We start from the raw sequence: 27,415 nt of genomic DNA, 5'->3' as shown, positions 1-27,415 counted from the left end.
AGCAGAGTAACCAGCGCACATACCTGTTAGCTCAGGTGAGTTTAAAAGGCTGCTGTTGATTACAAGGGCATTTGCTAAATAGATGGTGTGTGTGCAACAATATACTGAAAGGTCAATTATATTGTGCAGCTTATCTCATCACCTGTAGTTATTTAGGTGAAAGCTCCAAAATGCTTGCCTAATATGTCTGTTTATCCAAAAGGAAGTAAAAAGGGAGAGCTAGAAAGATAGCATTGCATCACATTACATGGCAATGCAATGCACAGTTGCTGAAGTTGAACCAAAATGAGCTTGTAATCTGGCTTCTGCAACTTTGAACATGAAAAATCCAATGAGGAGAAGAAAAGCAAAGCCAAAGAGTCCATCCCAAAATCCGACAAACAAGCAAAATGAACAAAAAACATTGAATTCAATTCTTTCTGATTTTAGAAACTGCATTAAAGAAGGGGTGCACCGGTCCTGGAGATACTGCAATACCAGGTCAATGCGTGGAGTGGACAGAGCAAGCTCTTTTTCCATCTCCCTGTTCTAAAAATCCATTTAATATATGGTCCCCAGATAGGGGACGTATCAGATATTAAACTGATAAGAACAGATACTACACTTGATCTTAGCCAAAAGGCCGAGAAGCGATAACCAGAATTGGTTTCAAACTACGGAGCCACCCAAGGATCCTGAAAAGTCCATTTGTGGAGATGAGCTCCTGGACTCCCGTTAAGAAGACATGTTGTCAACCTCTAGATCCCTTACATGCCTGCACTTTTCGGCTTGCTGCTGCTGCAATCCACGCGTTTTAGATCTGCATAACTCCACCTCTTTAAACACAGCACCTTCACCCCCTGCTGTTCCCACCCGCCTCAACACCGTTGGAAGGGAGGAGAACCAATTAAGGCGGGGGGTGGGGTGGAACGAGCAGCTGTCTACCCTTAGCAGGAGGGCTCCTGATTACATACCTCTCCTGCTGCTGCTGCTGCTGGCTGTCCAGCAGCAGACTGAAGGTGGCTGCTGCTGTGCACAGGTATATAAAGGCTCAGAGCCTATTATGACACGCGCAGCCAGCGTTCCATTGCCACATTCCATCTACTGCAGGCAGGATACCTGGCTGGCTGAATGTCGCTGAGAAGCTCACAGAGACCGCCATAAGCAACAGTTTAACAGAATGCCACAGACTAATCAACCAAACTTTTTGGGTTGGGTTCTCTTTTATAGTCTGCAGGCATTAAATGAAAGAAGTCAGTGTTCCAGCAGAAGGAGACAACGTTTCAGAAAAGGCATTGTAGCAAACCAAAAAAGAAATTTTAAGCGCAGCAGAGTAACCAGCGCACATACCTGTTAGCTCAGGTGAGTTTAAAAGGCTGCTGTTGATAACAAGGGCATTTGCTAAATAGATGGTGTGTGTGCAACGATATACTGAAAGGTCAATTATATTGTGCAGCTTATCTCACCACCTGTAGTTATTTAGGTGAAAGCTCCAAAATGCTTGCCTAATATGTCTGTTTATCCAAAAGGAAGTAAAAAGGGAGAGCTAGAAAGATAGCATTGCATCACATTACATGGCAATGCAATGCACAGTTGCTGAAGTTGAACCAAAATGAGCTTGTAATCTGGCTTCTGCAACTTTGAACATGAAAAATCCAATGAGGAGAAGAAAAGCAAAGCCAAAGAGTCCATCCCAAAATCCGACAAACAAGCAAAATGAACAAAAAACATTGAATTCAATTCTTTCTGATTTTAGAAACTGCATTAAAGAAGGGGTGCACCGGTCCTGGAGATACTGCAATACCAGGTCAATGCGTGGAGTGGACAGAGCAAGCTCTTTTTCCATCTCCCTGTTCTAAAAATCCATTTAATATATGGTCCCCAGATAGGGGACGTATCAGATATTAAACTGATAAGAACAGATACTACACTTGATCTTAGCCAAAAGGCCGAGAAGCGATAACCAGAATTGGTTTCAAACTACGGAGCCACCCAAGGATCCTGAAAAGTCCATTTGTGGAGATGAGCTCCTGGACTCCCGTTAAGAAGACATGTTGTCAACCTCTAGATCCCTTACATGCCTGCACTTTTCGGCTTGCTGCTGCTGCAATCCACGCGTTTTAGATCTGCATAACTCCACCTCTTTAAACACAGCACCTTCACCCCCTGCTGTTCCCACCCGCCTCAACACCGTTGGAAGGGAGGAGAACCAATTAAGGCGGGGGGTGGGGTGGAACGAGCAGCTGTCTACCCTTAGCAGGAGGGCTCCTGATTACATACCTCTCCTGCTGCTGCTGCTGCTGGCTGTCCAGCAGCAGACTGAAGGTGGCTGCTGCTGTGCACAGGTATATAAAGGCTCAGAGCCTATTATGACACGCGCAGCCAGCGTTCCATTGCCACATTCCATCTACTGCAGGCAGGATACCTGGCTGGCTGAATGTCGCTGAGAAGCTCACAGAGACCGCCATAAGCAACAGTTTAACAGAATGCCACAGACTAATCAACCAAACTTTTTGGGTTGGGTTCTCTTTTATAGTCTGCAGGCATTAAATGAAAGAAGTCAGTGTTCCAGCAGAAGGAGACAACGTTTCAGAAAAGGCATTGTAGCAAACCAAAAAAGAAATTTTAAGCGCAGCAGAGTAACCAGCGCACATACCTGTTAGCTCAGGTGAGTTTAAAAGGCTGCTGTTGATAACAAGGGCATTTGCTAAATAGATGGTGTGTGTGCAACAATATACTGAAAGGTCAATTATATTGTGCAGCTTATCTCACCACCTGTAGTTATTTAGGTGAAAGCTCCAAAATGCTTGCCTAATATGTCTGTTTATCCAAAAGGAAGTAAAAAGGGAGAGCTAGAAAGATAGCATTGCATCACATTACATGGCAATGCAATGCACAGTTGCTGAAGTTGAACCAAAATGAGCTTGTAATCTGGCTTCTGCAACTTTGAACATGAAAAATCCAATGAGGAGAAGAAAAGCAAAGCCAAAGAGTCCATCCCAAAATCCGACAAACAAGCAAAATGAACAAAAAACATTGAAATCAATTCTTTCTGATTTTAGAAACTGCATTAAAGAAGGGGTGCACCGGTCCTGGAGATACTGCAATACCAGGTCAATGCGTGGAGTGGACAGAGCAAGCTCTTTTTCCATCTCCCTGTTCTAAAAATCCATTTAATATATGGTCCCCAGATAGGGGACGTATCAGATATTAAACTGATAAGAACAGATACTACACTTGATCTTAGCCAAAAGGCCGAGAAGCGATAACCAGAATTGGTTTCAAACTACGGAGCCACCCAAGGATCCTGAAAAGTCCATTTGTGGAGATGAGCTCCTGGACTCCCGTTAAGAAGACATGTTGTCAACCTCTAGATCCCTTACATGCCTGCACTTTTCGGCTTGCTGCTGCTGCAATCCACGCGTTTTAGATCTGCATAACTCCACCTCTTTAAACACAGCACCTTCACCCCCTGCTGTTCCCACCCGCCTCAACACCGTTGGAAGGGAGGAGAACCAATTAAGGCGGGGGGTGGGGTGGAACGAGCAGCTGTCTACCCTTAGCAGGAGGGTTCCTGATTACATACCTCTCCTGCTGCTGCTGCTGCTGGCTGTCCAGCAGCAGACTGAAGGTGGCTGCTGCTGTGCACAGGTATATAAAGGCTCAGAGCCTATTATGACACGCGCAGCCAGCGTTCCATTGCCACATTCCATCTACTGCAGGCAGGATACCTGGCTGGCTGAATGTCGCTGAGAAGCTCACAGAGACCGCCATAAGCAACAGTTTAACAGAATGCCACAGACTAATCAACCAAACTTTTTGGGTTGGGTTCTCTTTTATAGTCTGCAGGCATTAAATGAAAGAAGTCAGTGTTCCAGCAGAAGGAGACAACGTTTCAGAAAAGGCATTGTAGCAAACCAAAAAAGAAATTTTAAGCGCAGCAGAGTAACCAGCGCACATACCTGTTAGCTCAGGTGAGTTTAAAAGGCTGCTGTTGATAACAAGGGCATTTGCTAAATAGATGGTGTGTGTGCAACAATATACTGAAAGGTCAATTATATTGTGCAGCTTATCTCACCACCTGTAGTTATTTAGGTGAAAGCTCCAAAATGCTTGCCTAATATGTCTGTTTATCCAAAAGGAAGTAAAAAGGGAGAGCTAGAAAGATAGCATTGCATCACATTACATGGCAATGCAATGCACAGTTGCTGAAGTTGAACCAAAATGAGCTTGTAATCTGGCTTCTGCAACTTTGAACATGAAAAATCCAATGAGGAGAAGAAAAGCAAAGCCAAAGAGTCCATCCCAAAATCCGACAAACAAGCAAAATGAACAAAAAACATTGAATTCAATTCTTTCTGATTTTAGAAACTGCATTAAAGAAGGGGTGCACCGGTCCTGGAGATACTGCAATACCAGGTCAATGCGTGGAGTGGACAGAGCAAGCTCTTTTTCCATCTCCCTGTTCTAAAAATCCATTTAATATATGGTCCCCAGATAGGGGACGTATCAGATATTAAACTGATAAGAACAGATACTACACTTGATCTTAGCCAAAAGGCCGAGAAGCGATAACCAGAATTGGTTTCAAACTACGGAGCCACCCAAGGATCCTGAAAAGTCCATTTGTGGAGATGAGCTCCTGGACTCCCGTTAAGAAGACATGTTGTCAACCTCTAGATCCCTTACATGCCTGCACTTTTCGGCTTGCTGCTGCTGCAATCCACGCGTTTTAGATCTGCATAACTCCACCTCTTTAAACACAGCACCTTCACCCCCTGCTGTTCCCACCCGCCTCAACACCGTTGGAAGGGAGGAGAACCAATTAAGGCGGGGGGTGGGGTGGAACGAGCAGCTGTCTACCCTTAGCAGGAGGGCTCCTGATTACATACCTCTCCTGCTGCTGCTGCTGCTGGCTGTCCAGCAGCAGACTGAAGGTGGCTGCTGCTGTGCACAGGTATATAAAGGCTCAGAGCCTATTATGACACGCGCAGCCAGCGTTCCATTGCCACATTCCATCTACTGCAGGCAGGATACCTGGCTGGCTGAATGTCGCTGAGAAGCTCACAGAGACCGCCATAAGCAACAGTTTAACAGAATGCCACAGACTAATCAACCAAACTTTTTGGGTTGGGTTCTCTTTTATAGTCTGCAGGCATTAAATGAAAGAAGTCAGTGTTCCAGCAGAAGGAGACAACGTTTCAGAAAAGGCATTGTAGCAAACCAAAAAAGAAATTTTAAGCGCAGCAGAGTAACCAGCGCACATACCTGTTAGCTCAGGTGAGTTTAAAAGGCTGCTGTTGATAACAAGGGCATTTGCTAAATAGATGGTGTGTGTGCAACAATATACTGAAAGGTCAATTATATTGTGCAGCTTATCTCACCACCTGTAGTTATTTAGGTGAAAGCTCCAAAATGCTTGCCTAATATGTCTGTTTATCCAAAAGGAAGTAAAAAGGGAGAGCTAGAAAGATAGCATTGCATCACATTACATGGCAATGCAATGCACAGTTGCTGAAGTTGAACCAAAATGAGCTTGTAATCTGGCTTCTGCAACTTTGAACATGAAAAATCCAATGAGGAGAAGAAAAGCAAAGCCAAAGAGTCCATCCCAAAATCCGACAAACAAGCAAAATGAACAAAAAACATTGAATTCAATTCTTTCTGATTTTAGAAACTGCATTAAAGAAGGGGTGCACCGGTCCTGGAGATACTGCAATACCAGGTCAATGCGTGGAGTGGACAGAGCAAGCTCTTTTTCCATCTCCCTGTTCTAAAAATCCATTTAATATATGGTCCCCAGATAGGGGACGTATCAGATATTAAACTGATAAGAACAGATTTTTTGATTGAATATATCTTTTATTAGCACAAAAAATAAGTTAACAGACAGTGTACAGTGCCGCAGCCCAGTACACACAGAATTCTACATCATATTTACATAGCATGAGGATACGACGCACTAACTAGACACATCACACCCCTATGCTACACAAAACACTCAATCTGAAAGAAAAAGCATGTCAATCAATACAGTACGACGAACCGTGATAAGGGATGGGGATTGGGAAAAAGGGGATGGGGAGGGGAAAATCACAGGCCCGAAGCTTTATTGAAAGACAAGACACATAAGGGGAGAGGGGGAGGAGGGGTTTAGTCCTCGTCCTCGTCCTCCGGACCGTCCATGATGGAATAGTCTCTGAGCAGGCTGTGCATCAGCCTGCGGCAGTCCTGGATGGACATCCTCTCCCTCCTCAAGATGAGCCGGTTCCTGGCGACCCAAACGGCATCCTTGAAGCAGTTCATAAGGCGCCAAGCCTCCTGGATGGCTCCGACGGTATGAACCCCAGGGAAGAGTCCGTAAAGCACAGAATGGTGCGATAGGCTCGCCCTGGGGACAGAGTTCCTCAGGTCGTCCTCAAGTGCAGTCAATAGGCGCTGTGCAAATCCGCAGTCCCAAAAAGTGTGCAAAGATGTTTCCTCCACGAAGGGGCACCTTGGGCAGTACCGGGTCTTGCACAGGTTCCGGGCATGCATGAATGACCGGACGGGCAGTCCGCCCTGAATCGCCATCCACGACAAGTCCTTGTGCCCGTTGGTCAGCCTGTCAGATGACACATTTGTCCACACAGTCTCCAGCGTGTCCTGGTGAAGTCCTGTGATGTTCTCCACGTCATCCTTGGCTCTGATTAGCTTGTGGATAGTTTTGGGCTTCCACAAGTCGGGCTTGAGTCCCTCCAGTTGATGCTCCCCCACAAATCGAACGACGTCTCCGTAGAACCATGGCGTCGTCCAGTTGTAGGGGAAGGAGCTGTCCCACTTGTCCCAGCCGAGTCGCCTCCAAAGAGGAAGCAGGAAGAAGCGAGACATGGACCTGCCCGCGGAGCCATTCTTGACTTGCAAAGTCCGGCGGACACAATCACACACAAAAGAGGATCGCAGGAGGGTGGGGATATCTGGAACGCCCTTCCCACCCTTGCGAGGCTCCTTGTACATGACGGCCCGCCTGACTCTGTCCATCTTGGATCCCCAGACAAAGTGAAACACTGTCCTGGTAATGGCCCTGCACACAGTGACGTGTGGGGGCCAGGCCTGCGCCGTGTACTGCAAGACGGGCAGGACCTCATTACGCAGGATGAGTGCCTTACCCTCACAAGTGAGGTGTCTGAGGCTCCAGAGTCCGATCCGTTGCTTCACCTTGGCCAAGCGTTCTTGCCAGGACTTGAGGGCCGCTCCTTCCTTCCCGAACCAGACTCCCAGCACCTTGAGGAAATCCGGTTGAATGTTGAAGGGGAAGGGGGCGGAGGAGGCCGGCTGCCAATCCCCGAAGAGCATGGCTTCCGACTTCCTGCAGTTGACTTTGGCCCCTGAAGCCCGGCCGAACCTCTCACACGTCTGGACGAGGGCGTCGACTGAACCACGATCAGCGCAGAAGACGGTGACGTCGTCCATGTAGAGCGAGCACTTGACCTCGTGTCGTCCCGGACCCGGTGCGGTGATCCCTCTGATCTCTCCATTCTGCCGGATAGCCTCTGCGAAGAGTTCTATAACACAAACAGAAAGAAGAGGTGATAGAGGGCAGCCTTGTCTGACCCCAGAGAGGACAGGGAAGGGGTCAGTCTTCCAGCCGTTCACCAACACCGAGCTGTGGATATCAAAATACATCAGACGGACATACGAACAAAACATGTTACCCAAACCTAACTGGTGCAGAGCTCGGCCCATGAACTCGTGGGAAACCCGGTCGAAGGCCTTCTCCTGATCCAAGGAGACCAGGGCCGCGTGTGCGCGGCGGACCTTGATGTACTCGACTGTGTCCCGCACGAGAGCGAGGCTGTCTGCGATGCGACGTCCAGGGATGCCGCAGGTCTGGTCCGGGTGGATGATCCGTCCGATGACCGTCTTAAGTCGTGTCGCCATCGTCTTGGCCAGGATCTTGTAGTCCACGTTGAGCAGAGTGATGGGACGCCAATTCCTCAGGTCGCACCTCTCTCCCTTCCGCTTGTACAGGATCGTGACCATTCCTTCCCTCAAAGATGGAGGCATTCTACCCTCCACCACCATCTCCTCGTACAGGTCCAACAGGTCCGGACAGATGAGGTCTCCCAGCGCTACATAGAGCTCCGCTGGAAGACCATCACTGCCCGGGGTCCTGCCGGTCCTAAAGGATTTAGCGGCAGAGAGCAATTCGCCCACCATCAGAGGTTTGTCCAAGGCTGCCGTGCCTGCAGGATCAAGATGGTTAGTGATACCTGACAGGAACTTATCAGCAGCGTCGGGGTCGGTAGTCTTGTGGGAGTAGAGTTCGCTGTAGAAGTCGCTGACGACCCTCATCACGTCCTCCTTCCCACGTCGCATGTTTACGCTCTCGTCTCGCAGCTCGTTCAGGGGCGTGTGACCGGCATGAAGTTTCCTGAAAAAGAATGAGTTACATTTCTCACCCTTCTCCAGATTCTCCACTTTGGAACGGAAGATGATTCGCTTGGACTCCTCCTCAAAGTGCCTTTTCAGGCTCTTCTTGGTCTCCTCCAGCTCCTCCCTCACGTCCCAGCCGCAGTGAAGAAGGTCCTGCAGCGACCGCAGCTCGCGCTGCAGCCCTCTGAAGTCCCTCCTCTTCTCACACGCCTGTTGTCGACCCTTGGCCTGAAAGAAACAGCGAAACTCAAGTTTAACATATTCCCACCAATCAGAGACTGTTTGGAAGCTACCCTTGTAGGACTGCCACATTGCGTAGGCTGCTCTCAGCTCCTCCACGACTTCATCCTGAGCCAGCAGAGCACAATTCAGCTTCCAGGAGCCGGGGCCGGACGGAAAACCGTCGCCGAGGACACCTTGTAAGTGAATGGCTCTGTGGTCAGAGAAGAAGCAGGAGACCATCGAGTGCCTACTCTGCCTGACTGCCCGAGAGGTGAACACAAAGTCAATCCTGGAGCGGAGTGAGCCATCGGGTCGGCTCCACGAATAGTTCGTGGAGCCTCTCCCCATGGAGCCCACCACGTCCTGAAGAGAGGCCTCGGTTACCATCTCGATGAGCAGCTTGGACGTGATGTCCAACTTGGCAGATGTGCCAGAACTACGACCGTCCTCCTCGATGGGGCAGTTGAAATCCCCGGCCATCACTAAGGTCCTGGTGGTGGCAAGCTGAAGCCGCAGGGTCTGGAAAAGCTCCAAACGCTCATTCTTCAGTGGGGACGCATACACGTTGATGAACCTGACAGGTTCTCCCGCCCAGTTGCCATCTACAACAAGAGCCCTGCCGCAGATGAGCTCCTGGACGGACTCAAGCGTGAATGCGCCCCCCCTGATCAGAATTGCGACCCCCGCAGACTTGCAGTCACCCCCACCGGACCAGTAGGATGGACCGTGGGACCACTCCCTGGCCAGATGTTTGAAGGACCTAGAGGAGGGAAGGGAACATTCCTGCAACATATAAACATCACACAACTGGGAAGTAAGGAAGGCATAAATAGTCTGACGTCTGAACTTGTCCTTGATGCTCCTGACATTAATGGAAAATAAGTTAATATTAGCCATCATGTAGGGAAAAAAGAAAAAGTTAGCGCAGGCAATACACCTTAGTTACCACTCCGGTCGGGTGGTCCCTCGTCGGTGTTGACTGCTGGTGACGGGATCACCAGCAGGCCCTCTTCCTCCATCTGGTCAAGCAGTGCGGCCTCGATCTCGGCGACCACCAGTTCCTCCTCTTCTGGCTCGGCCACCAGGGTCTCAACCATGTGCTCCATCTCTTCTGGCTCAGGGAGGGTATCCTCCTTTTCGCCTACGAAATCCAGAATCTTCTTTTTGGAGGATTCAGTAGCAGGGCTGTCCTCCACCTTCCTCTTTCCCCGGGTTGGAACTGGGGAGACAAGAAGGGGAAAATCCTCCTCGGAATAGATAGCGGCGGGTGGAGGAAAGGTTAATTCCACCGCTACCATGGTCTGGGGAGGGAGAGTGGCTGCCGGGGCAGGGGAAAGGACACCTGCTGAGGAGTAGGGGAAGGAGGAAGAGGAAGTGGAATCCTCAGCAGGGGTGGCCGGGGTGGGGGGGGGGTTGGACGGGGGTGGCAGGGGGAGGGATCGAGAGAGGGGTGACAGAACTCTTACCCTCCTTTGACTTTTTCTTCTGCTTCGGAGCTGCTGGGACCGTCGCTGGGGCTTTGGCCACCGACTCCTTGACCGCTTTGGCCTTGGTCGTCTCGGCCTTGGCCGCTGGGGCCTTGGTCGTCGCGTCCTTGACCTTCACAGGCCTGGTCGTCGGGGCCTTGTCCTCCGTAGCTGGGGTCGTCGCAACCACCGATGCCCAGGATCTCTCACGCCTGGGGCAATCCTTGTACAGATGAGCCGCCAGCCCACACAGGTTGCAGGACGTCTTCTTCGGGCAGTCCTTCGAGCTGTGTCCCGTCACTCGACAAATCCTGCAGGCATCCTCCTTGCAGTCCTTCATCTCGTGGCCGTTCTTGCCGCATCTCCTGCAGTTCCGCGGCATGTCCGGGTAATAGATGAGGCCGTAGGAGTTGCCCAGGGAGAATGTCGGGGGCAGGTGCCGAAGTCCGTCTGAGTACGCCAGGTCCCTGTGAAGTCTAACAGTCACCGACCACTTACCTGTCCAGAAGCCGAGTCCATTCAGGATGTGAGAGGGTTCCTTCACAACCAAACAGAAGCGTCTCAGGAAGGTACAGATGTCTTGGCCTGGGGTGTGCGGGTTGTGCATGGAGACCGTGATCCTCCTTTCATCCCTCTGGATAGGGCAGCTACCTGTAAAGGCAGAGAAAGAATTATCCGGTCCTTTTGCGCTTACCATTTCCCAGAACCTCCTGCAGGTGTTCACAGTGGCGAAGGTGACGAAGAAGATCCCCGTCAAGAAGGTCTGGATGCTGAGGGTGTTCGACCTGGAGAAGCCTCGATCCAGCAGCATCTTCTGGCAGAACACGTCCGAGGACATGTCCGGCACCCTCCCATCCACTTCCTTCAGCTTCAGGGCCACCGTCTGCCGCATCCATGGCTCCAGGGCTGGAGCTTCGTGGCGGGGCTTCTGGGGTCCCTTCTGCTGGCCAGTCGTGGAGGCAGAGTCCTTGGGGTCAGAATCGGCTCCTGGCTGGGCCCTCCTGGCTGTCCCCAGCTCCAGGCTCTTCTTTTCGGCCTTCCTCGCAGCGCTTGCCATGGCTTTCCTCCTGCAGTTACTTCTTGGAGCTGGATCTGGAACTCTTCCCGGAATGGGTGGAGCTATGCAGATTCTTCTCCCGTCGTGTTCTGGACAAATTCCCCGAAAGGTCTTTGTCTCGATGATTTTCTTCCTCGAAGATTCCACAGGACAGCCCGATTCTTCTCCGAGTCTTCGTCTTCTTCTGGATTCTTTAGAGCTTCTTCCTCCCACCGATATCCGCCTTCGTTCTCCGATGTCAGCTGGGCTCCGAAGCTCTTCTCCTTCCGAGTTCGATCGCTCTCGTCAAGTGTAGATCGTAGCTCTTGTGTTCTTAAAAGAACAGATACTACACTTGATCTTAGCCAAAAGGCCGAGAAGCGATAACCAGAATTGGTTTCAAACTACGGAGCCACCCAAGGATCCTGAAAAGTCCATTTGTGGAGATGAGCTCCTGGACTCCCGTTAAGAAGACATGTTGTCAACCTCTAGATCCCTTACATGCCTGCACTTTTCGGCTTGCTGCTGCTGCAATCCACGCGTTTTAGATCTGCATAACTCCACCTCTTTAAACACAGCACCTTCACCCCCTGCTGTTCCCACCCGCCTCAACACCGTTGGAAGGGAGGAGAACCAATTAAGGCGGGGGGTGGGGTGGAACGAGCAGCTGTCTACCCTTAGCAGGAGGGCTCCTGATTACATACCTCTCCTGCTGCTGCTGCTGCTGGCTGTCCAGCAGCAGACTGAAGGTGGCTGCTGCTGTGCACAGGTATATAAAGGCTCAGAGCCTATTATGACACGCGCAGCCAGCGTTCCATTGCCACATTCCATCTACTGCAGGCAGGATACCTGGCTGGCTGAATGTCGCTGAGAAGCTCACAGAGACCGCCATAAGCAACAGTTTAACAGAATGCCACAGACTAATCAACCAAACTTTTTGGGTTGGGTTCTCTTTTATAGTCTGCAGGCATTAAATGAAAGAAGTCAGTGTTCCAGCAGAAGGAGACAACGTTTCAGAAAAGGCATTGTAGCAAACCAAAAAAGAAATTTTAAGCGCAGCAGAGTAACCAGCGCACATACCTGTTAGCTCAGGTGAGTTTAAAAGGCTGCTGTTGATAACAAGGGCATTTGCTAAATAGATGGTGTGTGTGCAACAATATACTGAAAGGTCAATTATATTGTGCAGCTTATCTCACCACCTGTAGTTATTTAGGTGAAAGCTCCAAAATGCTTGCCTAATATGTCTGTTTATCCAAAAGGAAGTAAAAAGGGAGAGCTAGAAAGATAGCATTGCATCACATTACATGGCAATGCAATGCACAGTTGCTGAAGTTGAACCAAAATGAGCTTGTAATCTGGCTTCTGCAACTTTGAACATGAAAAATCCAATGAGGAGAAGAAAAGCAAAGCCAAAGAGTCCATCCCAAAATCCGACAAACAAGCAAAATGAACAAAAAACATTGAATTCAATTCTTTCTGATTTTAGAAACTGCATTAAAGAAGGGGTGCACCGGTCCTGGAGATACTGCAATACCAGGTCAATGCGTGGAGTGGACAGAGCAAGCTCTTTTTCCATCTCCCTGTTCTAAAAATCCATTTAATATATGGTCCCCAGATAGGGGACGTATCAGATATTAAACTGATAAGAACAGATACTACACTTGATCTTAGCCAAAAGGCCGAGAAGCGATAACCAGAATTGGTTTCAAACTACGGAGCCACCCAAGGATCCTGAAAAGTCCATTTGTGGAGATGAGCTCCTGGACTCCCGTTAAGAAGACATGTTGTCAACCTCTAGATCCCTTACATGCCTGCACTTTTCGGCTTGCTGCTGCTGCAATCCACGCGTTTTAGATCTGCATAACTCCACCTCTTTAAACACAGCACCTTCACCCCCTGCTGTTCCCACCCGCCTCAACACCGTTGGAAGGGAGGAGAACCAATTAAGGCGGGGGGTGGGGTGGAACGAGCAGCTGTCTACCCTTAGCAGGAGGGCTCCTGATTACATACCTCTCCTGCTGCTGCTGCTGCTGGCTGTCCAGCAGCAGACTGAACGTGGCTGCTGCTGTGCACAGGTATATAAAGGCTCAGAGCCTATTATGACACGCGCAGCCAGCGTTCCATTGCCACATTCCATCTGCTGCAGGCAGGATACCTGGCTGGCTGAATGTCGCTGAGAAGCTCACAGAGACCGCCATAAGCAACAGTTTAACAGAATGCCACAGACTAATCAACCAAACTTTTTGGGTTGGGTTCTCTTTTATAGTCTGCAGGCATTAAATGAAAGAAGTCAGTGTTCCAGCAGAAGGAGACAACGTTTCAGAAAAGGCATTGTAGCAAACCAAAAAAGAAATTTTAAGCGCAGCAGAGTAACCAGCGCACATACCTGTTAGCTCAGGTGAGTTTAAAAGGCTGCTGTTGATAACAAGGGCATTTGCTAAATAGATGGTGTGTGTGCAACAATATACTGAAAGGTCAATTATATTGTGCAGCTTATCTCACCACCTGTAGTTATTTAGGTGAAAGCTCCAAAATGCTTGCCTAATATGTCTGTTTATCCAAAAGGAAGTAAAAAGGGAGAGCTAGAAAGATAGCATTGCATCACATTACATGGCAATGCAATGCACAGTTGCTGAAGTTGAACCAAAATGAGCTTGTAATCTGGCTTCTGCAACTTTGAACATGAAAAATCCAATGAGGAGAAGAAAAGCAAAGCCAAAGAGTCCATCCCAAAATCCGACAAACAAGCAAAATGAACAAAAAACATTGAATTCAATTCTTTCTGATTTTAGAAACTGCATTAAAGAAGGGGTGCACCGATCCTGGAGATACTGCAATACCAGGTCAATGCGTGGAGTGGACAGAGCAAGCTCTTTTTCCATCTCCCTGTTCTAAAAATCCATTTAATATATGGTCCCCAGATAGGGGACGTATCAGATATTAAACTGATAAGAACAGATTTTTTTTTTTTTATCGAAAGCCCGAATTCGTGTACAAAACCCGAGTGCGCTTAAAAAAGTGACAAGTGCCACAAAAAAAGTGCACTAGGATGCTGGTCTTCTTGAAACCCTCTCCAAAAGGAGAAGGGTCCCCCAAACCATTCCCCGTCCCTCCGAGCCAAAAGGCCACAGCGAGGAACAGGGACAAAAAGCCACCTCCAGCCGAAGCCAGAGGCGACCCAATCTTACCCCCAGCACCTGCCCGAGTTCTCACCCGAGCAAGGCACTGGGAGCCAAAGACTGTGCTCCCCTCCCGGAAGAGGGGAGCCAACAACGCTCTCCTCCCGAAAGAGGAGAGCCAGGGGGGTTCAGGGGGGAGCGGAACCTGATGGCCACACACTCCCCCCCTAGACCTGCCAAGAGAGGAACCCGTAAGGGAACCGCATCCCGACAAAATCCTAGTAGGACGTGACACACGTGAATAAGTGGACACACAGTGACAAAGAAATTAAATAAATAGTGAAGGTTTCACAGTATAATACTGCCCGGACCTTCGACCGGGAATTGAAAAATTCCCCATCCTAAGGCCAGAAGGCCCGGAATAAGGGTGTGTGCGAAGAAAGAAAATTTGAAGTGCTTGTGCAAATGTGCCATAAACTCAAGTGGGGTTCCCAATCCCAGTGAGTTAAGGCACCCCAGGGTCACCACTCCTGGGGCACTTCACACTTCGGGTTTTCGATCTTCCCCGGCCCAATGGCGTCGATCCTGGGGGGCCATGCTTTCCACCAGATGACTATATTAGCCACCTGGCGTACTAACAAGCGCCTAAACCCCAGTGTGCATAATGTATCAATCTACTAGGGCGGCCAACATCCAAAACCGCCTTTTCAAAAGATACTACACTTGATCTTAGCCAAAAGGCCGAGAAGCGATAACCAGAATTGGTTTCAAACTACGGAGCCACCCAAGGATCCTGAAAAGTCCATTTGTGGAGATGAGCTCCTGGACTCCCGTTAAGAAGACATGTTGTCAACCTCTAGATCCCTTACATGCCTGCACTTTTCGGCTTGCTGCTGCTGCAATCCACGCGTTTTAGATCTGCATAACTCCACCTCTTTAAACACAGCACCTTCACCCCCTGCTGTTCCCACCCGCCTCAACACCATTGGAAGGGAGGAGAACCAATTAAGGCGGGGGGTGGGGTGGAACGAGCAGCTGTCTACCCTTAGCAGGAGGGCTCCTGATTACATACCTCTCCTGCTGCTGCTGCTGCTGGCTGTCCAGCAGCAGACTGAAGGTGGCTGCTGCTGTGCACAGGTATATAAAGGCTCAGAGCCTATTATGACACGCGCAGCCAGCGTTCCATTGCCACATTCCATCTACTGCAGGCAGGATACCTGGCTGGCTGAATGTCGCTGAGAAGCTCACAGAGACCGCCATAAGCAACAGTTTAACAGAATGCCACAGACTAATCAACCAAACTTTTTGGGTTGGGTTCTCTTTTATAGTCTGCAGGCATTAAATGAAAGAAGTCAGTGTTCCAGCAGAAGGAGACAACGTTTCAGAAAAGGCATTGTAGCAAACCAAAAAAGGAATTTTAAGCGCAGCAGAGTAACCAGCGCACATACCTGTTAGCTCAGGTGAGTTTAAAAGGCTGCTGTTGATAACAAGGGCATTTGCTAAATAGATGGTGTGTGTGCAACAATATACTGAAAGGTCAATTATATTGTGCAGCTTATCTCACCACCTGTAGTTATTTAGGTGAAAGCTCCAAAATGCTTGCCTAATATGTCTGTTTATCCAAAAGGAAGTAAAAAGGGAGAGCTAGAAAGATAGCATTGCATCACATTACATGGCAATGCAATGCACAGTTGCTGAAGTTGAACCAAAATGAGCTTGTAATCTGGCTTCTGCAACTTTGAACATGAAAAATCCAATGAGGAGAAGAAAAGCAAAGCCAAAGAGTCCATCCCAAAATCCGACAAACAAGCAAAATGAACAAAAAACATTGAATTTAATTCTTTCTGATTTTAGAAACTGCATTAAAGAAGGGGTGCACCGGTCCTGGAGATACTGCAATACCAGGTCAATGCGTGGAGTGGACAGAGCAAGCTCTTTTTCCATCTCCCTGTTCTAAAAATCCATTTAATATATGGTCCCCAGATAGGGGACGTATCAGATATTAAACTGATAAGAACAGATACTACACTTGATCTTAGCCAAAAGGCCGAGAAGCGATAACCAGAATTGGTTTCAAACTACGGAGCCACCCAAGGATCCTGAAAAGTCCATTTGTGGAGATGAGCTCCTGGACTCCCGTTAAGAAGACATGTTGTCAACCTCTAGATCCCTTACATGCCTGCACTTTTCGGCTTGCTGCTGCTGCAATCCACGCGTTTTAGATCTGCATAACTCCACCTCTTTAAACACAGCACCTTCACCCCCTGCTGTTCCCACCCGCCTCAACACCGTTGGAAGGGAGGAGAACCAATTAAGGCGGGGGGTGGGGTGGAACGAGCAGCTGTCTACCCTTAGCAGGAGGGCTCCTGATTACATACCTCTCCTTCTGCTGCTGCTGCTGGCTGTCCAGCAGCAGACTGAAGGTGGCTGCTGCTGTGCACAGGTATATAAAGGCTCAGAGCCTATTATGACATGCGCAGCCAGCGTTCCATTGCCACATTCCATCTACTGCAGGCAGGATACCTGGCTGGCTGAATGTCGCTGAGAAGCTCACAGAGACCGCCATAAGCAACAGTTTAACAGAATGCCACAGACTAATCAACCAAACTTTTTGGGCTGGGTTCTCTTTTATAGTCTGCAGGCATTAAATGAAAGAAGTCAGTGTTCCAGCAGAAGGAGACAACGTTTCAGAAAAGGCATTGTAGCAAACCAAAAAAGAAATTTTAAGCGCAGCAGAGTAACCAGCGCACATACCTGTTAGCTCAGGTGAGTTTAAAAGGCTGCTGTTGATAACAAGGGCATTTGCTAAATAGATGGTGTGTGTGCAACAATATACTGAAAGGTCAATTATATTGTGCAGCTTATCTCACCACCTGTAGTTATTTAGGTGAAAGCTCCAAAATGCTTGCCTAATATGTCTGTTTATCCAAAAGGAAGTAAAAAGGGAGAGCTAGAAAGATAGCATTGCATCACATTACATGGCAATGCAATGCACAGTTGCTGAAGTTGAACCAAAATGAGCTTGTAATCTGGCTTCTGCAACTTTGAACATGAAAAATCCAATGAGGAGAAGAAAAGCAAAGCCAAAGAGTCCATCCCAAAATCCGACAAACAAGCAAAATGAACAAAAAACATTGAATTCAATTCTTTCTGATTTTAGAAACTGCATTAAAGAAGGGGTGCACCGGTCCTGGAGATACTGCAATACCAGGTCAATGCGTGGAGTGGACAGAGCAAGCTCTTTTTCCATCTCCCTGTTCTAAAAATCCATTTAATATATGGTCCCCAGATAGGGGACGTATCAGATATTAAACTGATAAGAACAGATACTACACTTGATCTTAGCCAAAAGGCCGAGAAGCGATAACCAGAATTGGTTTCAAACTACGGAGCCACCCAAGGATCCTGAAAAGTCCATTTGTGGAGATGAGCTCCTGGACTCCCGTTAAGAAGACATGTTGTCAACCTCTAGATCCCTTACATGCCTGCACTTTTCGGCTTGCTGCTGCTGCAATCCACGCGTTTTAGATCTGCATAACTCCACCTCTTTAAACACAGCACCTTCACCCCCTGCTGTTCCCACCCGCCTCAACACCGTTGGAAGGGAGGAGAACCAATTAAGGCGGGGGGTGGGGTGGAACGAGCAGCTGTCTACCCTTAGCAGGAGGGCTCCTGATTACATACCTCTCCTGCTGCTGCTGCTGCTGGCTGTCCAGCAGCAGACTGAAGGTGGCTGCTGCTGTGCACAGGTATATAAAGGCTCAGAGCCTATTATGACACGCGCAGCCAGCGTTCCATTGCCACATTCCATCTACTGCAGGCAGGATACCTGGCTGGCTGAATGTCGCTGAGAAGCTCACAGAGACCGCCATAAGCAACAGTTTAACAGAATGCCACAGACTAATCAACCAAACTTTTTGGGTTGGGTTCTCTTTTATAGTCTGCAGGCATTAAATGAAAGAAGTCAGTGTTCCAGCAGAAGGAGACAACGTTTCAGAAAAGGCATTGTAGCAAACCAAAAAAGAAATTTTAAGCGCAGCAGAGTAACCAGCGCACATACCTGTTAGCTCAGGTGAGTTTAAAAGGCTGCTGTTGATAACAAGGGCATTTGCTAAATAGATGGTGTGTGTACAACAATATACTGAAAGGTCAATTATATTGTGCAGCTTATCTCACCACCTGTAGTTATTTAGGTGAAAGCTCCAAAATGCTTGCCTAATATGTCTGTTTATCCAAAAGGAAGTAAAAAGGGAGAGCTAGAAAGATAGCATTGCATCACATTACATGGCAATGCAATGCACAGTTGCTGAAGTTGAACCAAAATGAGCTTGTAATCTGGCTTCTGCAACTTTGAACATGAAAAATCCAATGAGGAGAAGAAAAGCAAAGCCAAAGAGTCCATCCCAAAATCCGACAAACAAGCAAAATGAACAAAAAACATTGAATTCAATTCTTTCTGATTTTAGAAACTGCATTAAAGAAGGGGTGCACCGGTCCTGGAGATACTGCAATACCAGGTCAATGCGTGGAGTGGACAGAGCAAGCTCTTTTTCCATCTCCCTGTTCTAAAAATCCATTTAATATATGGTCCCCAGATAGGGGACGTATCAGATATTAAACTGATAAGAACAGATTTTTTGATTGAAGCTGCATCCAAGGCACTGAAAAATGTGACCGAAGTCACACCAAAACAGCGCACGAGGCGAGGATTCATGTGGACCCTTCCCGGAGGAGAGGGTCCCCAATAAACCATCCCCATCCCTCCGAGCCAGAAGGCCACAGCGAGGGTCAGGGATCTCCGATGCTCTCCCTAGCCGAAGCCGGAGAAGAGCCGTTTTCGTGCTTCCAGCTTCCATCTAGGCTGCCACCCTAGTGGAGCTGGAGCCTGTGTTGGTTTCTCAGCCCAAAGCTGACCGGACCTCCGACCGGGTTTATAAAAATTCCCCTTCCTAGCCCGGAGGCCAGGAATAGGGGGGGTTGCTCAGAAAGTATGATTGGCAAAGGTGCGGCGTGCTACGAAGCCAAGTCTTTCTGGGGTTCCCAGTCCCAGTAAGCTTGGACTCCCACCAGGGCGCCTACTCCTGGGGCACATTGCTCCAAAGCCCTCACACTTACCCAGCCTAGTGACTTCGATCCTGGAGGGCCATGTTTTCCATCAGATAACTCTATGAGCCACCTGGCGTACTAACAAGTGCACCAAACCAGTGTGTAATATGCATCAATTTACTAGGGCAGCCCAAGGACAAAACTGCCTTTTCAAAAGATACTACACTTGATCTTAGCCAAAAGGCCGAGAAGCGATAACCAGAATTGGTTTCAAACTACGGAGCCACCCAAGGATCCTGAAAAGTCCATTTGTGGAGATGAGCTCCTGGACTCCCGTTAAGAAGACATGTTGTCAACCTCTAGATCCCTTACATGCCTGCACTTTTCGGCTTGCTGCTGCTGCAATCCACGCGTTTTAGATCTGCATAACTCCACCTCTTTAAACACAGCACCTTCACCCCCTGCTGTTCCCACCCGCCTCAACACCGTTGGAAGGGAGGAGAACCAATTAAGGCGGGGGGTGGGGTGGAACGAGCAGCTGTCTACCCTTAGCAGGAGGGCTCCTGATTACATACCTCTCCTGCTGCTGCTGCTGCTGGCTGTCCAGCAGCAGACTGAAGGTGGCTGCTGCTGTGCACAGGTATATAAAGGCTCAGAGCCTATTATGACACGCGCAGCCAGCGTTCCATTGCCACATTCCATCTACTGCAGGCAGGATACCTGGCTGGCTGAATGTCGCTGAGAAGCTCACAGAGACCGCCATAAGCAACAGTTTAACAGAATGCCACAGACTAATCAACCAAACTTTTTGGGTTGGGTTCTCTTTTATAGTCTGCAGGCATTAAATGAAAGAAGTCAGTGTTCCAGCAGAAGGAGACAACGTTTCAGAAAAGGCATTGTAGCAAACCAAAAAAGAAATTTTAAGCGCAGCAGAGTAACCAGCGCACATACCTGTTAGCTCAGGTGAGTTTAAAAGGCTGCTGTTGATAACAAGGGCATTTGCTAAATAGATGGTGTGTGTGCAACAATATACTGAAAGGTCAATTATATTGTGCAGCTTATCTCACCACCTGTAGTTATTTAGGTGAAAGCTCCAAAATGCTTGCCTAATATGTCTGTTTATCCAAAAGGAAGTAAAAAGGGAGAGCTAGAAAGATAGCATTGCATCACATTACATGGCAATGCAATGCACAGTTGCTGAAGTTGAACCAAAATGAGCTTGTAATCTGGCTTCTGCAACTTTGAACATGAAAAATCCAATGAGGAGAAGAAAAGCAAAGCCAAAGAGTCCATCCCAAAATCCGACAAACAAGCAAAATGAACAAAAAACATTGAATTCAATTCTTTCTGATTTTAGAAACTGCATTAAAGAAGGGGTGCACCGGTCCTGGAGATACTGCAATACCAGGTCAATGCGTGGAGTGGACAGAGCAAGCTCTTTTTCCATCTCCCTGTTCTAAAAATCCATTTAATATATGGTCCCCAGATAGGGGACGTATCAGATATTAAACTGATAAGAACAGATACTACACTTGATCTTAGCCAAAAGGCCGAGAAGCGATAACCAGAATTGGTTTCAAACTACGGAGCCACCCAAGGATCCTGAAAAGTCCATTTGTGGAGATGAGCTCCTGGACTCCCGTTAAGAAGACATGTTGTCAACCTCTAGATCCCTTACATGCCTGCACTTTTCGGCTTGCTGCTGCTGCAATCCACGCGTTTTAGATCTGCATAACTCCACCTCTTTAAACACAGCACCTTCACCCCCTGCTGTTCCCACCCGCCTCAACACCGTTGGAAGGGAGGAGAACCAATTAAGGCGGGGGGTGGGGTGGAACGAGCAGCTGTCTACCCTTAGCAGGAGGGCTCCTGATTACATACCTCTCCTGCTGCTGCTGCTGCTGGCTGTCCAGCAGCAGACTGAAGGTGGCTGCTGCTGTGCACAGGTATATAAAGGCTCAGAGCCTATTATGACACGCGCAGCCAGCGTTCCATTGCCACATTCCATCTACTGCAGGCAGGATACCTGGCTGGCTGAATGTCGCTGAGAAGCTCACAGAGACCGCCATAAGCAACAGTTTAACAGAATGCCACAGACTAATCAACCAAACTTTTTGGGTTGGGTTCTCTTTTATAGTCTGCAGGCATTAAATGAAAGAAGTCAGTGTTCCAGCAGAAGGAGACAACGTTTCAGAAAAGGCATTGTAGCAAACCAAAAAAGAAATTTTAAGCGCAGCAGAGTAACCAGCGCACATACCTGTTAGCTCAGGTGAGTTTAAAAGGCTGCTGTTGATAACAAGGGCATTTGCTAAATAGATGGTGTGTGTGCAACAATATACTGAAAGGTCAATTATATTGTGCAGCTTATCTCACCACCTGTAGTTATTTAGGTGAAAGCTCCAAAATGCTTGCCTAATATGTCTGTTTATCCAAAAGGAAGTAAAAAGGGAGAGCTAGAAAGATAGCATTGCATCACATTACATGGCAATGCAATGCACAGTTGCTGAAGTTGAACCAAAATGAGCTTGTAATCTGGCTTCTGCAACTTTGAACATGAAAAATCCAATGAGGAGAAGAAAAGCAAAGCCAAAGAGTCCATCCCAAAATCCGACAAACAAGCAAAATGAACAATAAACATTGAATTCAATTCTTTCTGATTTTAGAAACTGCATTAAAGAAGGGGTGCACCGGTCCTGGAGATACTGCAATACCAGGTCAATGCGTGGAGTGGACAGAGCAAGCTCTTTTTCCATCTCCCTGTTCTAAAAATCCATTTAATATATGGTCCCCAGATAGGGGACGTATCAGATATTAAACTGATAAGAACAGATTTTTTGATTGAATATATCTTTTATTAGCACAAAAAATAAGTTAACAGACAGTGTACAGTGCCGCAGCCCAGTACACACAGAATTCTACATCATATTTACATAGCATGAGGATACGACGCACTAACTAGACACATCACACCCCTATGCTACACAAAACACTCAATCTGAAAGAAAAAGCATGTCAATCAATACAGTACGACGAACCGTGATAAGGGATGGGGATTGGGAAAAAGGGGATGGGGAGGGGAAAATCACAGGCCCGAAGCTTTATTGAAAGACAAGACACATAAGGGGAGAGGGGGAGGAGGGGTTTAGTCCTCGTCCTCGTCCTCCGGACCGTCCATGATGGAATAGTCTCTGAGCAGGCTGTGCATCAGCCTGCGGCAGTCCTGGATGGACATCCTCTCCCTCCTCAAGATGAGCCGGTTCCTGGCGACCCAAACGGCATCCTTGAAGCAGTTCATAAGGCGCCAAGCCTCCTGGATGGCTCCGACGGTATGAACCCCAGGGAAGAGTCCGTAAAGCACAGAATGGTGCGATAGGCTCGCCCTGGGGACAGAGTTCCTCAGGTCGTCCTCAAGTGCAGTCAATAGGCGCTGTGCAAATCCGCAGTCCCAAAAAGTGTGCAAAGATGTTTCCTCCACGAAGGGGCACCTTGGGCAGTACCGGGTCTTGCACAGGTTCCGGGCATGCATGAATGACCGGACGGGCAGTCCGCCCTGAATCGCCATCCACGACAAGTCCTTGTGCCCGTTGGTCAGCCTGTCAGATGACACATTTGTCCACACAGTCTCCAGCGTGTCCTGGTGAAGTCCTGTGATGTTCTCCACGTCATCCTTGGCTCTGATTAGCTTGTGGATAGTTTTGGGCTTCCACAAGTCGGGCTTGAGTCCCTCCAGTTGATGCTCCCCCACAAATCGAACGACGTCTCCGTAGAACCATGGCGTCGTCCAGTTGTAGGGGAAGGAGCTGTCCCACTTGTCCCAGCCGAGTCGCCTCCAAAGAGGAAGCAGGAAGAAGCGAGACATGGACCTGCCCGCGGAGCCATTCTTGACTTGCAAAGTCCGGCGGACACAATCACACACAAAAGAGGATCGCAGGAGGGTGGGGATATCTGGAACGCCCTTCCCACCCTTGCGAGGCTCCTTGTACATGACGGCCCGCCTGACTCTGTCCATCTTGGATCCCCAGACAAAGTGAAACACTGTCCTGGTAATGGCCCTGCACACAGTGACGTGTGGGGGCCAGGCCTGCGCCGTGTACTGCAAGACGGGCAGGACCTCATTACGCAGGATGAGTGCCTTACCCTCACAAGTGAGGTGTCTGAGGCTCCAGAGTCCGATCCGTTGCTTCACCTTGGCCAAGCGTTCTTGCCAGGACTTGAGGGCCGCTCCTTCCTTCCCGAACCAGACTCCCAGCACCTTGAGGAAATCCGGTTGAATGTTGAAGGGGAAGGGGGCGGAGGAGGCCGGCTGCCAATCCCCGAAGAGCATGGCTTCCGACTTCCTGCAGTTGACTTTGGCCCCTGAAGCCCGGCCGAACCTCTCACACGTCTGGACGAGGGCGTCGACTGAACCACGATCAGCGCAGAAGACGGTGACGTCGTCCATGTAGAGCGAGCACTTGACCTCGTGTCGTCCCGGACCCGGTGCGGTGATCCCTCTGATCTCTCCATTCTGCCGGATAGCCTCTGCGAAGAGTTCTATAACACAAACAGAAAGAAGAGGTGATAGAGGGCAGCCTTGTCTGACCCCAGAGAGGACAGGGAAGGGGTCAGTCTTCCAGCCGTTCACCAACACCGAGCTGTGGATATCAAAATACATCAGACGGACATACGAACAAAACATGTTACCCAAACCTAACTGGTGCAGAGCTCGGCCCATGAACTCGTGGGAAACCCGGTCGAAGGCCTTCTCCTGATCCAAGGAGACCAGGGCCGCGTGTGCGCGGCGGACCTTGATGTACTCGACTGTGTCCCGCACGAGAGCGAGGCTGTCTGCGATGCGACGTCCAGGGATGCCGCAGGTCTGGTCCGGGTGGATGATCCGTCCGATGACCGTCTTAAGTCGTGTCGCCATCGTCTTGGCCAGGATCTTGTAGTCCACGTTGAGCAGAGTGATGGGACGCCAATTCCTCAGGTCGCACCTCTCTCCCTTCCGCTTGTACAGGATCGTGACCATTCCTTCCCTCAAAGATGGAGGCATTCTACCCTCCACCACCATCTCCTCGTACAGGTCCAACAGGTCCGGACAGATGAGGTCTCCCAGCGCTACATAGAGCTCCGCTGGAAGACCATCACTGCCCGGGGTCCTGCCGGTCCTAAAGGATTTAGCGGCAGAGAGCAATTCGCCCACCATCAGAGGTTTGTCCAAGGCTGCCGTGCCTGCAGGATCAAGATGGTTAGTGATACCTGACAGGAACTTATCAGCAGCGTCGGGGTCGGTAGTCTTGTGGGAGTAGAGTTCGCTGTAGAAGTCGCTGACGACCCTCATCACGTCCTCCTTCCCACGTCGCATGTTTACGCTCTCGTCTCGCAGCTCGTTCAGGGGCGTGTGACCGGCATGAAGTTTCCTGAAAAAGAATGAGTTACATTTCTCACCCTTCTCCAGATTCTCCACTTTGGAACGGAAGATGATTCGCTTGGACTCCTCCTCAAAGTGCCTTTTCAGGCTCTTCTTGGTCTCCTCCAGCTCCTCCCTCACGTCCCAGCCGCAGTGAAGAAGGTCCTGCAGCGACCGCAGCTCGCGCTGCAGCCCTCTGAAGTCCCTCCTCTTCTCACACGCCTGTTGTCGACCCTTGGCCTGAAAGAAACAGCGAAACTCAAGTTTAACATATTCCCACCAATCAGAGACTGTTTGGAAGCTACCCTTGTAGGACTGCCACATTGCGTAGGCTGCTCTCAGCTCCTCCACGACTTCATCCTGAGCCAGCAGAGCACAATTCAGCTTCCAGGAGCCGGGGCCGGACGGAAAACCGTCGCCGAGGACACCTTGTAAGTGAATGGCTCTGTGGTCAGAGAAGAAGCAGGAGACCATCGAGTGCCTACTCTGCCTGACTGCCCGAGAGGTGAACACAAAGTCAATCCTGGAGCGGAGTGAGCCATCGGGTCGGCTCCACGAATAGTTCGTGGAGCCTCTCCCCATGGAGCCCACCACGTCCTGAAGAGAGGCCTCGGTTACCATCTCGATGAGCAGCTTGGACGTGATGTCCAACTTGGCAGATGTGCCAGAACTACGACCGTCCTCCTCGATGGGGCAGTTGAAATCCCCGGCCATCACTAAGGTCCTGGTGGTGGCAAGCTGAAGCCGCAGGGTCTGGAAAAGCTCCAAACGCTCATTCTTCAGTGGGGACGCATACACGTTGATGAACCTGACAGGTTCTCCCGCCCAGTTGCCATCTACAACAAGAGCCCTGCCGCAGATGAGCTCCTGGACGGACTCAAGCGTGAATGCGCCCCCCCTGATCAGAATTGCGACCCCCGCAGACTTGCAGTCACCCCCACCGGACCAGTAGGATGGACCGTGGGACCACTCCCTGGCCAGATGTTTGAAGGACCTAGAGGAGGGAAGGGAACATTCCTGCAACATATAAACATCACACAACTGGGAAGTAAGGAAGGCATAAATAGTCTGACGTCTGAACTTGTCCTTGATGCTCCTGACATTAATGGAAAATAAGTTAATATTAGCCATCATGTAGGGAAAAAAGAAAAAGTTAGCGCAGGCAATACACCTTAGTTACCACTCCGGTCGGGTGGTCCCTCGTCGGTGTTGACTGCTGGTGACGGGATCACCAGCAGGCCCTCTTCCTCCATCTGGTCAAGCAGTGCGGCCTCGATCTCGGCGACCACCAGTTCCTCCTCTTCTGGCTCGGCCACCAGGGTCTCAACCATGTGCTCCATCTCTTCTGGCTCAGGGAGGGTATCCTCCTTTTCGCCTACGAAATCCAGAATCTTCTTTTTGGAGGATTCAGTAGCAGGGCTGTCCTCCACCTTCCTCTTTCCCCGGGTTGGAACTGGGGAGACAAGAAGGGGAAAATCCTCCTCGGAATAGATAGCGGCGGGTGGAGGAAAGGTTAATTCCACCGCTACCATGGTCTGGGGAGGGAGAGTGGCTGCCGGGGCAGGGGAAAGGACACCTGCTGAGGAGTAGGGGAAGGAGGAAGAGGAAGTGGAATCCTCAGCAGGGGTGGCCGGGGTGGGGGGGGGGTTGGACGGGGGTGGCAGGGGGAGGGATCGAGAGAGGGGTGACAGAACTCTTACCCTCCTTTGACTTTTTCTTCTGCTTCGGAGCTGCTGGGACCATCGCTGGGGCTTTGGCCACCGACTCCTTGACCGCTTTGGCCTTGGTCGTCTCGGCCTTGGCCGCTGGGGCCTTGGTCGTCGCGTCCTTGACCTTCACAGGCCTGGTCGTCGGGGCCTTGTCCTCCGTAGCTGGGGTCGTCGCAACCACCGATGCCCAGGATCTCTCACGCCTGGGGCAATCCTTGTACAGATGAGCCGCCAGCCCACACAGGTTGCAGGACGTCTTCTTCGGGCAGTCCTTCGAGCTGTGTCCCGTCACTCGACAAATCCTGCAGGCATCCTCCTTGCAGTCCTTCATCTCGTGGCCGTTCTTGCCGCATCTCCTGCAGTTCCGCGGCATGTCCGGGTAATAGATGAGGCCGTAGGAGTTGCCCAGGGAGAATGTCGGGGGCAGGTGCCGAAGTCCGTCTGAGTACGCCAGGTCCCTGTGAAGTCTAACAGTCACCGACCACTTACCTGTCCAGAAGCCGAGTCCATTCAGGATGTGAGAGGGTTCCTTCACAACCAAACAGAAGCGTCTCAGGAAGGTACAGATGTCTTGGCCTGGGGTGTGCGGGTTGCGCATGGAGACCGTGATCCTCCTTTCATCCCTCTGGATAGGGCAGCTACCTGTAAAGGCAGAGAAAGAATTATCCGGTCCTTTTGCGCTTACCATTTCCCAGAACCTCCTGCAGGTGTTCACAGTGGCGAAGGTGACGAAGAAGATCCCCGTCAAGAAGGTCTGGATGCTGAGGGTGTTCGACCTGGAGAAGCCTCGATCCAGCAGCATCTTCTGGCAGAACACGTCCGAGGACATGTCCGGCACCCTCCCATCCACTTCCTTCAGCTTCAGGGCCACCGTCTGCCGCATCCATGGCTCCAGGGCTGGAGCTTCGTGGCGGGGCTTCTGGGGTCCCTTCTGCTGGCCAGTCGTGGAGGCAGAGTCCTTGGGGTCAGAATCGGCTCCTGGCTGGGCCCTCCTGGCTGTCCCCAGCTCCAGGCTCTTCTTTTCGGCCTTC

The 27,415-nt window shown here is 49.8% G+C and overlaps 12 non-coding genes and 3 pseudogenes across 12 annotated transcripts; all 15 read right to left on the bottom strand.

Moving 5' to 3' along the window:
- Window positions 1-443: 443 nt before the first annotated feature.
- On the bottom strand, window positions 444-634 carry LOC141203721 (U2 spliceosomal RNA). Its single transcript, XR_012274749.1, has one exon. It is a non-coding gene; the product is annotated as a U2 spliceosomal RNA (small nuclear RNA).
- Window positions 635-1,749: 1,115 nt separating this feature from the next.
- Window positions 1,750-1,940, bottom strand: LOC141203720 (U2 spliceosomal RNA). Its single transcript, XR_012274748.1, has one exon. It is a non-coding gene; the product is annotated as a U2 spliceosomal RNA (small nuclear RNA).
- A 1,115-nt stretch (window positions 1,941-3,055) lies between these two features.
- Window positions 3,056-3,246, bottom strand: LOC141203719 (U2 spliceosomal RNA). The gene has a single exon (XR_012274747.1). It is a non-coding gene; the product is annotated as a U2 spliceosomal RNA (small nuclear RNA).
- A 1,115-nt stretch (window positions 3,247-4,361) lies between these two features.
- On the bottom strand, window positions 4,362-4,552 carry LOC141203718 (U2 spliceosomal RNA). Its single transcript, XR_012274746.1, has one exon. It is a non-coding gene; the product is annotated as a U2 spliceosomal RNA (small nuclear RNA).
- A 1,115-nt stretch (window positions 4,553-5,667) lies between these two features.
- Window positions 5,668-5,860, bottom strand: LOC141203181 (U2 spliceosomal RNA). The gene has a single exon (XR_012274316.1). It is a non-coding gene; the product is annotated as a U2 spliceosomal RNA (small nuclear RNA).
- Window positions 5,861-11,425: 5,565 nt separating this feature from the next.
- On the bottom strand, window positions 11,426-11,503 carry LOC141203307 (U2 spliceosomal RNA; annotated as a pseudogene).
- Window positions 11,504-12,618: 1,115 nt separating this feature from the next.
- Window positions 12,619-12,809, bottom strand: LOC141203717 (U2 spliceosomal RNA). Its single transcript, XR_012274745.1, has one exon. It is a non-coding gene; the product is annotated as a U2 spliceosomal RNA (small nuclear RNA).
- Window positions 12,810-13,924: 1,115 nt separating this feature from the next.
- On the bottom strand, window positions 13,925-14,109 carry LOC141203219 (U2 spliceosomal RNA). The gene has a single exon (XR_012274348.1). It is a non-coding gene; the product is annotated as a U2 spliceosomal RNA (small nuclear RNA).
- Window positions 14,110-14,898: 789 nt separating this feature from the next.
- On the bottom strand, window positions 14,899-14,990 carry LOC141203333 (U2 spliceosomal RNA; annotated as a pseudogene).
- A 1,115-nt stretch (window positions 14,991-16,105) lies between these two features.
- Window positions 16,106-16,296, bottom strand: LOC141203716 (U2 spliceosomal RNA). Its single transcript, XR_012274744.1, has one exon. It is a non-coding gene; the product is annotated as a U2 spliceosomal RNA (small nuclear RNA).
- Window positions 16,297-17,411: 1,115 nt separating this feature from the next.
- Window positions 17,412-17,602, bottom strand: LOC141203715 (U2 spliceosomal RNA). Its single transcript, XR_012274743.1, has one exon. It is a non-coding gene; the product is annotated as a U2 spliceosomal RNA (small nuclear RNA).
- Window positions 17,603-18,717: 1,115 nt separating this feature from the next.
- On the bottom strand, window positions 18,718-18,899 carry LOC141203174 (U2 spliceosomal RNA). The gene has a single exon (XR_012274311.1). It is a non-coding gene; the product is annotated as a U2 spliceosomal RNA (small nuclear RNA).
- Window positions 18,900-19,423: 524 nt separating this feature from the next.
- LOC141203324 (U2 spliceosomal RNA) lies at window positions 19,424-19,539 on the bottom strand (annotated as a pseudogene).
- A 1,115-nt stretch (window positions 19,540-20,654) lies between these two features.
- On the bottom strand, window positions 20,655-20,845 carry LOC141203712 (U2 spliceosomal RNA). The gene has a single exon (XR_012274741.1). It is a non-coding gene; the product is annotated as a U2 spliceosomal RNA (small nuclear RNA).
- Window positions 20,846-21,960: 1,115 nt separating this feature from the next.
- LOC141203180 (U2 spliceosomal RNA) lies at window positions 21,961-22,153 on the bottom strand. Its single transcript, XR_012274315.1, has one exon. It is a non-coding gene; the product is annotated as a U2 spliceosomal RNA (small nuclear RNA).
- Between the last annotated feature and the right edge of the window lie 5,262 nt (window positions 22,154-27,415).

Source organism: Phyllobates terribilis, unplaced genomic scaffold (assembly GCF_046119375.1).
Source record: "Phyllobates terribilis strain yellow unplaced genomic scaffold, ASM4611937v1 Scaffold_124__1_contigs__length_5142088, whole genome shotgun sequence".
In the NCBI taxonomy this organism is placed as follows: Eukaryota; Metazoa; Chordata; class Amphibia; order Anura; family Dendrobatidae; genus Phyllobates; species Phyllobates terribilis.
This window is presented reverse-complemented; position numbering and strand designations above follow the sequence as displayed.